Source organism: Chelonia mydas, chromosome 13 (genome assembly GCF_015237465.2).
Source record: "Chelonia mydas isolate rCheMyd1 chromosome 13, rCheMyd1.pri.v2, whole genome shotgun sequence".
NCBI classification, from domain to species: Eukaryota; Metazoa; Chordata; order Testudines; family Cheloniidae; genus Chelonia; species Chelonia mydas.
In genome coordinates, this window is record NC_051253.2 from 5,034,593 (window position 1) to 5,046,804 (window position 12,212).

The 12,212-nt window shown below is 50.5% G+C and overlaps 1 protein-coding gene across 3 annotated transcripts in view; it reads right to left on the bottom strand.

The window, feature by feature from the left end:
* Positions 1-11,800, bottom strand: part of RGS19 (regulator of G protein signaling 19) — a 58,565-nt gene extending 46,765 nt beyond the window's left edge. The window contains exon 1 of one of the 3 annotated variants that reach the window (XM_043526768.1): positions 11,694-11,800. The gene's annotated coding sequence lies outside the window, so the exon portion shown is untranslated. Of the gene's footprint in view, positions 1-7,976; positions 8,103-10,054; positions 10,169-11,693 lie in introns of those variants that run through there. The other 2 variants (XM_043526767.1, XM_043526766.1) reach the window with 2 other exon arrangements.
* Between the last annotated feature and the right edge of the window lie 412 nt (positions 11,801-12,212).

The following is a 12,212-nucleotide window of genomic DNA, read 5'->3' on the forward strand; positions in this document are numbered from 1 at the left end:
ACCGATTAACTAATTCTTCATAACTAGGAACAAGCAAAGCAAAGCACAGAAGATGAGACCATGCCCTGCAAGGGCATAACGGCTCTGGACTCCACAGCATTCTTTCCCAGGAGATATCAGCTACTCTGTTAAAGGGTTGTGGTTAGCACCAAATTTGCAAGAGCCTAATACTATACGCATGCTCCAGAGAACCTTGCTGAACCTGAATCAACAGGTCCAATCTCCATCATTTGGCTTTTTTCTCCATTGCTCTCCACTCAGAGTCTGCCTTTCAATTCACTAGTGGTGTTAAGCGAATCCAACCCTCTCACTTATGGGAATAAACTACACAAAATACTCCAAGTCGACTCCCTGTGAGCCACTGCTGCATCCAGCAGCCCTTGCAACACCACCATTCCAAGACTAAGTGAGAGTTTCCACAGCAGTTAGCATCAGCACGCCCTTCTGCATCTCTTCCCCATCTGAGTCCTGGTAGCACTAGCACCAGTCAATACCCCGGGGGGAATTCTGGCTTCCGTTTACACCTGGCCATGTCTGCAGACTCTGAGGATCTGCCCTCCAGTCTTCAAAGGGGGTGCAGAGGTGTACAGAAAGGTAAGACCTGGACCCATATGCTAAGGAAGCGAAGGCAACCTGCAACACCTCTCAGCCTCAAGACTTCATCTCAGGAGATGAGGCTCAGAGTGGTTCCCTTACAATCAGCACAAGGATGAAGAGAAATTAGAACTGTCAGCCACAGGCTTAAGGACCACGCCTTCAAAAGGCACCCCAAGCCGTCCAAATGGCCTTTCCTTCTCTCACACACAGTTGGAAATGCGTGGCCTATGCTCGTACCTCTCTCAATTAACCCAAAGGCCTGGATGCGAGCCACTGCTAGGCTCACCAATCACAGCACTAGGGCCTCTTCACTATCACCAGCACACGCAGGTATCAGTCCAACTCCCAAGGGCAAGGATGAAATAAGAACCTTTCTAGAATCACGCAACATCCTTCTGTGCAGAACTGAAGGTGGGGGAAGCAATCTTATGCCACTTGTCCTCTTGTAAGAAGTTCGAGCCCTGGGTGGGATGGAAGGAGGACTCCTGGGCAGCCACTCTTTGTACACTGCCGTGCGACATGTTATTAAACCCGACCTCCTCTGCGGACATGGTGCTTTCCATGGAAAATTCTAGTTACGTTCCCTTTGACTAACACATGGCAACTGTTCTGGAAACTTTCTGTAAACATCCAGGAAAGCATCCTCCATGTTTAATCATATGAGGAGTAACCTAGTTAAAAACACTTGGGTCTGTTTAGCATTTCAAAGGCTTTCTGATAACAAAAAAAACCCTAAGCAAACCACTGAGCCAGTTTGAAAAAAAACAAGACAAAACGGACCAGGTGGCAACCCCAAACTCCTTGCAAAGGAGAAGGAATCAGGTCTCATGAAAAGCTTTGAGCACTGGCTAGAGAAAAAGCTCTCTCTACAAGGGAGGTCAAGTTTTAAATAGAGCATGTGACTGTTGGGCCATCCTCCATCCCAAATCTTGTTCTAAATTAATGCCCAGCTCATTAGTCTCCAGCACACCACACCTTTTCCTCTTGTGATTGCTGTCTGTGCATTTTCTAGCAAACGAACCGTTAGGAACATTCACAGGCAGAACAAGTTTAAAGTGAATACAAGCAAAGTGAATTGAACTTGTGTCAGAATGCACACCAGGAAAAAAAATAGTTCTCAATGATAATCAGTCCAATCACAATGTAACGAACGGTTTAGAGACGGCAGATTGTTCATTAAAAGGTGGCAAATTCATAACTGATAAAAGGAGACAGTTTCCCAATCAACACAAAATTAGCCTGTGAAACTCCCTGTCACAAGTTGTCTGAGGCCAAGAGCTCAGCAGATTTCAGGAAAAGACTAGACATTTATATGCATAGCAAGAGTACCCAGAGTTCATAGCAAATACTAATGAAACAAGCAAGAGTTTTCGAAGTTCTATAAAACCCCACACTCAGGGCATAAACCAACTTCTAGCTCCTGGGATTCAGAGGAAGATTATCTCCTAGGGTCATCTCATCTGCAAGACTTCTTCCTCCAAAGCAGCTGGTGCTAGCCACTGTCAGAGAAAGGACACTGAGCAAGACGGAACTTGGGTCTGATCCAGCCCGGCAATTGCTACATTCCTAGAAAGAAAAGCTCAACTGGCTTAATGCGTTATTTGCTATGGGGTAGTCTCTTGGTTCTCTGAAGGCTGCACACAGGAGTTTAACACACGGGTGTCGTGAGGATGTGAGAGTTAACCTCCTGCGAACCACAACCCCTAGAAACCAATGAAACAGCAAGCCAATTAACCCAACACCCAGCTCCCCACTCCATCTCTATCCTCATTCATTTTTACCTAGACACGTACAGGGGGGCGCCTACCACCAGAGCACATGAGGTAGGGAAGGATTATTCACATTTTACAGGTGAGGAAAGCAATGTACAGAGACCCGGTGACTTGCCCATACTCCCACAGGTGCTGTGGCAGAGCCAGAAAACAAGACCATTCTTCCTCGTGTTTTATGGTGCCAGTCTCTCCACACAAGACCATCTATCCAGACTGATCACATGCCCTCCATATCACCATGGTTTCTGCGCCCCTCCCGAGTACTGAGAGTGAGCAAGACCATCTCTGCCTCCTCCTGCTTAGCCCACAAACACATACCCATGGGTAACTGAGAGCCCTGCCCTCCGCTTGCACCTCTGAGCTAGGCAGGTCGTCATACACGACACTGCGTTTAAAAGGCTAGTACTGTCATGGGAAGAGGCACCGCGGTTCAGCTGCTGCCCTGGTAGCAGGAGCTGGGAATGCTACAAAGGCACCAGACTCCGGAAGGGGAATGCTGCTCCGGTCATGTCGCTCAAAAGTCTACCCGAAGGCCATGAAAAAGCAGGCAAGTGGGTGAGAAATGGCCTCTGGTCACTCCCTTTCCCCCGATCTTGACTCTTTTTGCAAATGTGAAAGTGGATGGCTTGGGGGACAGGGGATTAACGGCACAGAGAGCTTTCGACCCGGAGCGTCATCCGTCGCGCACTACCTCACGTCGATAACGTCTGGAAGTTGTTACTTGCTACAGGCCTGAGCAAGACGATGTGGGGAAATGGGGTCAGTATCACCAACAGTCAACACAATGAATTGCATAGGTCTCAGCCCATGTTCCCGGGGGGTTCACAGCCTTGCTGGCAGCCTCAGTAGAGACCCAGGATTTGATAGGCTGCGAAGGGCTCTTCACAAAGAACTAAGAAGGGCTAGGTCAGGCTGGAGGCTGGCTGGCAGAGTGGTCTTGAGGAGCTGGGGCTGCACCAGTTCTGAGGATAGAGGAGTTCAGTTTGCAGCACTGTCACTAAAATACCTCTCGCTAGCACTAAAGTCACTCACAGCAAGCAAAAGAACTTTCTCTGCCTTGGAAGCTGCATCCGTATCACAGAGTTCTTTTTCAGAGAGCTAGCTTCAAGCTTTCCTTGCTTCGTACCCATTGGCTCCTCTCTGCACCTATATCCAAAACAGTGCTTGGACATTTGCTTTCCGCTGGAGGAAATTGTTCAAGAACTAGTCAGTCTCGTGTCTGTGCATGAGACACAGAAGGGGAAAAGAAACCCTTCTTGTTGGCTATCTGACTTCCCTTCTGATACACCACGTTAACAGCAAGGCACAGCTCCCACAGAGCAGGCTGTCTACACAAGCCTCGCTAACACAAGCTGGCCAGCTGCTTTTCTTTCCTCAGAGCTATCATCATTGACATAGATTTTGCAGCCCCACACAGCAAGAAGGGGGGTCTCAGTCTTTGACTTCCCACTCACAATACGGTACCAGTACGGCAAACTTTCAGCACCGTTGCAAAGGAGAAAAGTTTGTATTTTAAAATTTTGCGTGACTTATTCTGTGCAACAAACTTTTAAAAACACACAAAAGCCCGTGGTATGTTAATGAAGCACCTTCCAAGGGTCAAACCACACCTTTCAAACTCTTGTCAGAAGGAGGAGGATGGCTGGAGAATTGGACAGGCGAGTTGTTATATAACCCAAACCCCTAATACACAGTTTCCCAAGGTCAGGAAACCCCTTTTTCATTTCTAATGGTCCTAATAACATTTTTTGTTCAAGCTAAATCCCTTGATTTCACAAAATGTCCAAAGGCAGAGGCTTGGCAGGGGCAGGTGAGGACTCAAACAGTTCCCTGCAATTTAGGGCTGAACCCATTACTGTCAGTAACCATGACAGGACTCGTTTACTATGAGCCAATCACACTGAGTGAGGTTTCACTCTCCGGAACGCCCGTAACCCTTAGACAGCGGCAGAGTCAGTGCTCCACTGAAATAACAGTCCAGCTGTGAAGCATCCCTACCATACAAGCCCAGAAGCTGGAGGCAGCTCCTGCAGAGATTGGGGGAGGCAGAAAGCACCTAAAAACAAGCTTCAGAAAGGCTTAACATTCTCACTTCACAGTGCCAGTAGGATCACAGTTCTGCTCGGTCTTTCCCAGACACACCTGTGGAGGAAGATGCCTCTTCTTGAATCAGATTTGTGTTTTGCAGCCACATAAACAATCTACCGAACAATAAGGCCTTCTTTTTCATATACAGCCAGGAGGACGCGAAATCCCGCTACCACATTTGACGTGTTTCTACCTCTCTTTCCTGAAGCAGGAGGAAGAGGGGAAACTATGGATTTCTAGCTGAACACAAGCGGAGAAAAGATCTATCTCCCATCACTCCATGGGAATCGAGAAAGGTAGCAGACTGAGCCCAAGTTCAGAGACGGCTTTTTATTGACTGCAAGCTGTGGAGTGTTTTAATTACCAAACGTTTTTCATAAGCACAGTTTTATCCCCAGTCCCATTTGACTATATACTACTGAATCTGACACAGTATTGATAGCTTGTGTTATCAAATGTAGCTAACTCACGAATAGCTTTAGGAGTGGCATGAGCATGTTTGGCTTCCACATTAACGCCCTGAGCTTGCAAAAATTTAAGCGCATGCATAATTGATTTCAACGGGATTACTCGCATGCAAAAAGGTTACGTGTATGTATAAGTCTTTGCAGGGTCAGGGCATTTTCCATTTAGTCTGGAGAAGAGAAGACTGAGAGGGGACATGATAATAGTTTTCAAGTACATAAAGGTCGTTACAAGAAGGAGGAAGAAAAATTGTTCTTCTTAACCTCTGAGGATAGGACAAGAAGCAATGGGCTTAAATTGCAGCAAGGGCAGTTTAGGTTGGACAGTAGAAAGAACTTCCTAACTGTCAGGGTGGTTAAGCACTAGAATAAATTGCCTAGGGAGGTTGTGGAATCTCCACCATGAGAGATTTTTAAGAGCAGGTTAGACAAACACCTGTCAGGGATGGTCTAGATAATCCTTAGTCCTGCCATGAGTGCAGGGCTCTAGACTAGATGACCTCTCGAGGTCCCTTCCAGTCCTATGATTGTATGATTCAATAAGATGGCATCGTAGAAATGCATGTTATTCATAGTGAATTTGAAATGTTCAGAATTGTTGCTTTTCATTCTTAATTGGCAATTGGTCCCACTTCCATGGTCCCGTTTTCACAGTATGTCAGTACCAGTTTCAAGGAGAAATGGGCCCTGAATGTTAAAACTGCTTTGTCCATGATGTCCGTATCATCATTTCCCTATGTTTTTACAGCAAAAGTTGGCTTCCCAAAAGTGTGACAATTCCGGGCTGGGGGGGAGCGCGGGAAGTCATATAGCATTGTAGTATGTTAAACAGAACTGGAGAAAGAAGGTCAGGTTTCTGGAGGAACCTACTTAGGTGTCCTCCAGGAGCTCAGTAACAAACAGAGCCCAGACTGCTAGCTCCCAAACTCCAGAGCATCAGCATATAACTGTGGCCTCTCTGCATGCTCAATAAAGATCTCTTTCCTGCAACTCTGCCTCATTACTTATTGCTAGTGAAACACTATGGCGGAGATTTGTGTACAAGATTCTTCAGAATGCAGCAGCTACCAGGGTGAACCATAGCACATGGCATGATGCCTCTAGGAACTCGGCATTTAATTACACACTCTGCAGCCAGCTTTCTAGTGACACCCAGCGCTGGTACTGAGCCCTAGCAAAAGCACAAGAACTTCCCAGGGCCTGCCTGGCTTGGATTTAAAGAATTAAGAAAGAACTGACAAAAATGAGCAAAATAAAATACTTCTGTCGCCACTCAGAAGAGAAAAGGCGGAAGCAGAATGGACTGGAATGAAATACAAAGCAGTGACGAAACCGTGGTGGAGAGCACTAAGCAATCAGGGAAATAATTTGATTGGCTGCGACGAATAAATTAAGCATGTATCTAGAACTAGGAGGGGCCCTGGTATCTTCACAATGGTTACAATTGTGCATGCAGCTTGATCTTAAAGAGGACACTCTGCAGATCAGAATTTTTAAGAAGTCTTTGGCAAGGGTGGGGTGATGACAATTATAATTATCCTGAGCAGGTTAAGATATTTCACACTTCAAGTTTCCTGGTAACTGGCCACCAATAACTTCTGAAAGCTTGCTAGAATTCCTATAAAGTTACTTGGTGCACAACCCAGCTTCCAATTTTACACCACCATGAAATGTTTGGGGGATCCCCACCCCCGTTTATCCTCTTCCTCACCCTGTTTCTCAGTAATTACTGGTACCATCCAAAATTTAAAAAAAAAAAATTGTTTACTGAAGTATCTAAATCACTCGCTTTAAAATACTTCCTGTAAACTCTAAGAATGCAAGTGCCTATGCAAAGCCAAGTAACGAACCAAACAAGTGGAAGGAAGCCTTGTGGACCAAGAGTAAACTCTGGAGCATACAGGGTTACAGCAGGGTGGAAAGATGCCCTGAACCCCAGGGGAAACCGAGTGCAAAGGCAACAATAAAACTGAATTGCCTCCCGCTTCCCTCTTCGTAGGCCTTGTGACAGATCTTGAGCTGCTCTGTAATAATTTATGAATAGTGTATGTTGACCTGGTTATTGGCATGTGGACACTCACACATTGGTTTAGCTTAATAGGAAAAACAAGCAGGAAGTAAGAGAATGACTCAAGATCAGGGCTCCTCAGCAAACATCTGAAAGTGAAGGAACAAGGCCCAGACTGTCAGCTTTGAAGATTTTAACCCCTTCTCAGCCAACCTGCAAAACTAGTTTTGTTCCAAAGGGCCCAAGCCCGGAAATGCAGACGAACCGAACAATTCTGGCAGTTTAAAACGGGTTTCTCTCAAGAGAAGGGGGAGTTGTTCAGGGAGCAGCCACCGGGGCAGGAGGGGGAAAGGGGGTTCTGAAGAAATTAGGCCTGTCTAGGCTGCCACCAGGGACAGTACACCTCTCAGTACGACAGACGTGTGTACACCACCCGTTGTATCAAAATCCTGTTTCTCTAACTGCTTTGTTCCTGTTGTCAAAACAAACACCGCTGGGGTTTTAAGAAGGCTGTTTTGGTCACTGAATACCACTGGTCCCAGACTCCCACAGGAAAGAACCACTGGGACCCAAACTCAGTTGGATCTGCTGCGTAAGCACAATTGATACGCAGAGGACCCTAGCCCAGGCTTGGTCTCAGTAAGGGAGAATGGTGCAGCTGCGTCCCGGGATAGGCAAAGACACAAGGCCTTATACCCACGGGGGTGCCCTCAGAGGCCAGGAGGGGAGAGAGGCGCAGCTAGCCCTGCACCTGTGACAGGCCTTATTGTAAGTGACTGCCTCATTATATTTTTCACTCCCACCCTCTCCAGGCCTGCTTTGGTGCCATAATATGGAAACAGGCAGGCCTTTACTGAACTATATTACAGAGACCACCCTGCTCACTGCCTCTTACAGGAACAAGGAGTTCGGTCAGTTACTGCAGAGCAATGCACTCTTTTTTATTAGCATGCAGCTCCGGTCATTTGTGGGGAGGGCTGGTGGGCAAAACGTCCTGTAGGGGAATCTGAAGTGGCATCCGCCCCCAGTAAAACAGCCTGGAAATACCTGCCATTCGGTGCACCGCACTCCCAAGGCGGAAAGCAGCAGCATCCGGCTCTTCACACATTCGATGGTGATTAAGAATCATTCGGAGAGAGCTGACTGCCTTGTATTCAGAGAGGGAAATGAACTCCCCTACAAGCTGGGAAATCCCTCCCACTCACTTTGAACACTTTTTGTTTAGTTTCTTTTAAAAGGCCCCGGCTCTGTGCCAAACCAACAGCCCGCCCGAGGAAGCTTCCCAAGACATCAGAGCTTCCTAGAGGAACCTGCCCATTCCCAAGGCACCTCCGCAGGTGATGCTCGAAGGGATGAAGCCACAAGAACTGCCCGCACTTCTCTACCCCATCTGAGATCTACACAGCTCCTTGAAATATTATTTACACTCCTGTAGGGCCGAGACCCCTCAAAGGTCAGGGCCCCAGTCTATTATTCCCCCCCAACACACACTCCCCAGGTATCCTTACCCCTGCTTGATACATGGGGAAACTGAGTCACAGAGCATGTACCTGATTTACACAAAGGTCATACAGCGAATCAGCAGGAAGGGAACCCAGGAGTCCTGACTCACAGGGTTACCTTTGGGGGTGGGTGGGAGGTTGGTCACTGGGAGACCTCTCCCCTCCTCCGAGCACTGCCAGAGGCTGTCACAGCCTGCTCCATGGGGAATCCTCCTACCAGCAAGGCGGGGAGGAGGATCCTTTTCCCCACTCCCCCCTTGGCTTTGCATGGCTGAAGGGCAGCAGAGCCTCCTCCCGAGGCAGCCTCTGCACGCCCCCAGCAGAGCCAGCTGCAGCTGCCAGGGGCCCGGCCTCTCCCCGCCTCGTGCGAGCTGACAGCGCTGCCACGCGACATGCAAGGCAAATCCCCGGGTCAGACAGACAGCAAAGGCATGGGGGAGGGAGGGGGCAGCGCCTCCCCCGCGAGCTCTTCCTCCTCCCTGGGGCTTCCCCCACCCCATTAGTCGGCATGCAATTCAGTAACAACCCCCGCATCCGTATCTCCTATCTGCATCTTCCGCACACACACACACCCCCCCGCTCCCTCTAATCAGTTGCAATCCATTGCACATGGGTTTCATTAGAAAGGATGCAAATGCAAAGGAGCTCAGCTGGAATTCATGCTGCCCAGGAAGCTGAGCGGCTCTCGGGGGCTTACGCCTCTCTTCCCCCTCCCCAATAGACAGCCACACTCCCTCCCTCAGCAGCGGTTTACAAGGCTACCAGCAGCACTTGATGCATTGGGGGGGGGGGATAAAAAGGGGCGGCGGCAGCCAGCGGGAGCCCACCCCACTGAATACAAGGCTGGGAGCCAACGGGGGGGCGGGTTTAGTGTCCCCCTCCCAGGAGATACAATCCCAAGCAATGCACTGGGAATGGAGGATTTGCAATTCAAAGCGAGCGGGGGGCTGGGGGAATTGCAAGGTTGGGGTCGCTCCCTCCCCCCCATCTGCAGCTGGGCTGTGTTTTCTCCTTAGAGGAAACCCCTTTCTTCCCCGGCTCTTGCACAAACGGTGCTGGCCCGCTCGCTCCCCACTCACACAAAAGGGAAGCAAGAAGATTTTTGCATCAATGCTCGCACATTTCTAGCAGCAGTGCGGGCCGTGGCGGGTGGGGGGAGCCTGGCTGCAGAGCCAGGGTGCAAAGGGGGGGGAGGCGTTTACTCACGAGCTGTGCATCCGAGTCCCCCGCAGCAGCGCAGCCCTCCTTCCCTTTGCTGAGGCACATCCGTCCCCGTCCCCCCTTTTTTTTAGCTCCAGAATCGACACCCTTAGAGAGACGAGCTTGGAGAGGCTGGCAGGGGCTGCACTGCGCACGCGTCCCCCGGCCCCTGCGATTGACTTCCTAAAGCAACTGCATGCCGTTTTTGCACTTCCTCACGGCAAAAAGCAGCCGCCCGGGCACTGCCTGGGGCAGGGGCAAGCGCCGCTCCTGCGCCTTCTGCAACCGGCCCCTGAACCAGCCTCCGCCACTGCCTCTTCCTCTGCAAAACCAAGCCACGGGCCGGGGCACCTTCTGCCCGAAGTTTGCGCCTCCCTCCCTCGCTGCTCCAGGGTTGCATTGCAAGCCACTTTGGCAACTAACCTCCGGCTGGACCACGCTGCCTCTGTCCCTCGGCGAGAGATGCATTAATTTGATGTTTGCCTTGGCTGTCCGGGCGGGAGAGCGCATCCTTCCTTCCTTGCACGCTTTGCAAGTGCAAAGGTTGTGATCAGCCGGCATGTCTTTGGGGCAGCATTGGCTGGAAGTGGGGGGCGGAGGGGGGCGGCGAGGAAGAGGGCTTTCTCCGTATCAGGAGGGTTGTTCGTTTAAGGGGGAGTATTTGTCACTAAAAACGAGACAATAAAACTCCCGGGGGAAAAAGCGTGCATCAAAACTGCATCCTCTCCAGCGGGAGGAATGGTCCCCTTTGGTTGCTTTAAACCCATTTCCCTGGGGGAAGCTACGTACAGACTCCGCACGTGCCAGGAGACGTTTCGAACAGGCCGGGATGTGCCTGGTTCAGTGAAAACCCAACGCGACCCCCCACCCCCCTCGGTTGAGGAGCAGGACCCCCCGGTCACACGCAGGCACTAGCCACTCAGACCCGATGTACCAAACACAAGGCCTCTGGATATTCTCGACGGAGCGTTCCCAGCAGAATCGACCCGGTCCCCCTTTCACCCATCCGCTCGCACCCCTCCTCGTGGCACCGGGGGAATCTTTGCTCCCTTAGGGCCCGAGTCTGCAATCAGTCGCAAAGCCCCCCCTCCCCACCTCAATGGGGGCAGGATCGGGCCCTTCCAGATAAACTTTCCCAAATCGACAAAGCACCCCCCCCCCCGCTTTCAATGATGCAGCTGTCAGCCTGTGTGTTCCCTGCCCCCCTCCCCGCCCCCCAGCCCTGCCATTCAATTCCCAGTCGCTGGATTTGCTTTGGGATTTAATTGGAAGCTCTGACAAGTCTGGTCCAGGGCTCTGCTGGCAGCTTCAGGGCTTGTTTGTGTTGCTTTGCCGGGGGCAGCTCCTCCCTCGACGCCCCCCCCCAGTTGAATTATTGATAAAAGGAACAATAACATTTGGCTTAAAAATCATATGTTTTTAAAGGCAAGCGCTCGCTCTAGACAGACGATCGGACGGGCTCCCAAATTCCGGACAATGGAGCCCTGTGTCTGAAGAGCTGACGCGTTTCTGCTCCAGGCAGCGAGCCCCGCTTATCTCCCTCCCGAACGCAGATAGAGTCTGGGGAAGGAAAGTGTCTTCGTGAAGTTACAAGCGCCACGTTGGATAACCGGGAGCCCGGAGCGGATTCGGTTTAGATGTTTTGCCAACCCTTTCCCGCCCCCCGCCCCGAGCTGTAACGGAGTAACGCGCATTTCCCTCCCCTTAGAAGGGCACGGCGCCAATTCGAGCATTTGGGAGCAAATTCTGGGGCGGCCAAACTTCACCTGGGCAGGGTTTTGAAAGGGAGTCACGGAAGGAACGGGAAATCTCACCGGGGCAGGTTTGGCGGCTGGTTATAATAGTTTACTGTAGTTTAGACGCATCTAAAGACTCAAGTAGCGACCAACTCCATCTGCTCAGCTTTTGATGGGTCTACCAACAAACCTTCTCAGGTGGCGAATTTTACACAGATCAAGTGTAAAGACCTAAAAACAAGCCCTCCTTTTGTTACCAGTGCAGTATTTTTAGCCACGAGTCTGTCATCGTCCCGCAACAGAGTTTCTCAATGCATTTGGCTTACCTGGGGGCTCAGGTGAGGAACTGCACAGTCACGGGATTAAATACCCACCGCGGTCCACACCCCACACCATGTGCGCCGCGGGACGCGTTCATTCCAGGCTCGGTTGGCTGTGGGCGGTAATACCGAGTTCATCCAGTAGGTGTCGCCCAACTCCACCACGAGACGAGTCTTCCATTGTCTCAGCCAAGAGAGTGATCCCTGCGAGGGATTCCCCCGATGCCGCTGGAGATTACAGCTCTGCACCGCATCTCCAGGCCATGCTGGCTAGCTGGCCCTTTCGAATATATAACGATTGGTAAGACTTCGATGTTCAGTAAAACAACATAGCCTCAGCCTGGGTCGCAGGTGGCATTGTTTAGATTCTGCCCTCTTGCAGGCCCTTGTGCCAGGGCCATAGACCCCCATGACCTTGCCTAGGGAAAGGCAAAGGGAAACAAAGGCTTTCACGGAACAGCTGGGGAAAGCGAAGGTGATGAGCAGTGTTGCTGTTCCTGTTAATAGCTATAGATACCCGCCCCA